The sequence below is a fragment of the Terrapene carolina genome, unplaced genomic scaffold, assembly GCF_002925995.2.
Source record: "Terrapene carolina triunguis isolate 2854851 unplaced genomic scaffold, T_m_triunguis-2.0 Scaffold90, whole genome shotgun sequence".
NCBI lineage: Eukaryota > Metazoa > Chordata > Testudines > Emydidae > Terrapene > Terrapene triunguis.
The window spans coordinates 2,647,659-2,650,011 of NW_020664441.1; positions in this window are offsets into that span (position 1 = coordinate 2,647,659).

A 2,353-nucleotide genomic window follows, 5' to 3' on the forward strand; every position below is an offset into this window, starting at 1 on the left:
GCCCCCCCCCCCCCCCCCCCCCGCGTTCTTGGGCGTCTGAGTGAGGAGGCTATGGAACATGGTGAGGGGGCAGGGCGGTTATACAGGGGCTGCAGTGGCACTCTGTGATTCTGCTGCCATTCCTGAAGCTCCACCAGACGCTGGAGCATGTCCATTTGCTCACGCAGCAGCCCCAGCGTTGCATCCCGCCACCTCTCATCTCGAGCGTCCCTCCTCTCCTCACGTTCGTCCCTCCTGGCCTCACAGTCGTCCCTCCTATCCTCACGTTGGTCCCTCCTGTCCTCATGTTCACTGGCATCTTTCCTGTACTTTGATACCGTGTCCTTCCACTCATTCAGATGAGCTCTTTCATCGCAGGTCGACTGCATAATTTCCAAGAATATTTCGTCTCGCGTGCGTTTTTTTCGCCGCCTTATCTGAGATAGCCTTCAGGATGGAGGAGGGAGGCTTGAAAAATTTGCAGCTGCGGGAGGGAGGGAAAAAATGGAGAGAAGTATTTAAAAAGATACATTTTACAGAACAATGCTTATACTCTTTCATGGTGAACAACACTATTCACATTACATAGCCCATGTGATTTCGATACAAGATCGCATTTTGCATCTTATATTGAGTGCCTGCGGCTTTGGTGTTAGAGATCACAGACGCAGGGCCGGGCAACAGAATTCGGCTTGCATGCAGCCATGGTAAGCCATTGTCTTTTGGCTTCTGCAACCTTCATAAAAGCAGCGCCCTCCTTTCCCATACCAAGCAAAGCCCGTTGAGTGCTGCGGTTTTCCTGCTAACGTGCAGCAGCAGAAACCAAACTAACCCCCACCACCACCCATCCAATTCTCTGGGATGATCGCTTTACTCCTTCCCCCACCGCGTGGCTGGTATCAGGGAAGATCCCTGCAGAAACCAAACTACCCCCCCCATCCAATTCTGTGGCATGATCGCTTTACCCCTCCCCCCACCGCGTGGCTGGTATCAGGGAAGATCCCTGCTAGCCAAACGCGAAAAGCCAATGCCCCCCTCCCCCACCGCTTGGCTAACTGCAGGGAAGGATTTCTTTTCAGCCACAGGCAAACAGCCCCATAGGAACGGCCACCTCTGTCACCTTAAGTAAATTCCTGTATTTCAACCAGGTTACCATGAACGATATCACTCTCCTGAGGATAACACAGCGAGATAAAGAACGGATGTTGCTTGAATGCCAGCAAACACTGGGACCATACGCTGCCAGGCTTTGTCATACAATGATACCAGATTACTTGCTACTAGCATGGCATGGTCAAGTGTCCTACCATGGAGGACGGAATAAGGCTGCACTGCTCAGAAACCTTGTGGCAAGGCTTTTGGAGTACCTCCAGGAGAGCTTCATGGAGATGTCCCTGGAGGATTTCCGCTCCATCCCCAGCCACGTTAACAGACTTTTCCAGTAGCTGTACTGGCCGCGAATGCATCCCAAGTCCTCAGGGCAAATTAATCATTAAAAAACGCTTGCTTTTAAACCATGTTTTATATTTACAAAGGTACACTCACCGGAGGTCCCTTCCATGGTTTCATGATCTGGGATACCGCCTTGTGAGGGTTGGGAGGGTACTTCAGTCAGGTTGAGAAAAAGATCCTGGCTGTTGGGGAGAACGGTGTGCTGTGTGCTCTCCGCAAGCTCGTCCTCCTCCTCCTCATCTTCCCTGTCCGCAAAATCCTCAGGCATGGCTGAGAGTACCCCCTCCTCGGAATCCATGGTCAGGGGTGGGGTAGTGGTGGCAGCCCCCCCTAGAATTGCATACAGCTCAGCTTAGAAGCGGCATGTCTGCGGCTCTGCCCCGGACCTTCCGTTTGCTTCTTTGGTTTTCTGGTACGCTTGTCTGAGCTCCTTAACTTTCACGTGGCACTGATATGAGTCCCTATTGTGGCCTCTCTCCATCATGCCCTTGGAGATTTTTTCAAATGTTTTGGCATTTCGTCTTTTGGAACGTAGTTCTGCTAGCACGGAATCCTCTCCCCATATAGCGATCAGATCCAGTACCTCCTGTACGGTCCATGCTGGTGCTCAGAAGACTGAATTGATTTTGTAGCTTTCTCCTGGCAATAGACCTCAAAAAGAATTACGATTCTCACCCCGGTTTTTGTCCTGTAATGTTAAAATTGCTTGTTGCGAGAAAGAGATCTCTCTTGCTGGAATTCAAATAGATCATGTGGAGTGTAATTAGAATCAGGGTGTATATATTTGGTCTTCCGGTGTTGGGGGCAGAATCCCTCAGCGCTCTGAATCTCAGGTCAGGCACAAAAGGTATCATTAAAACACCATTTATGTCTGCTGGCACCAGGAGATAGCTAGTCACCCCTATACTGTCTTCAAATACTG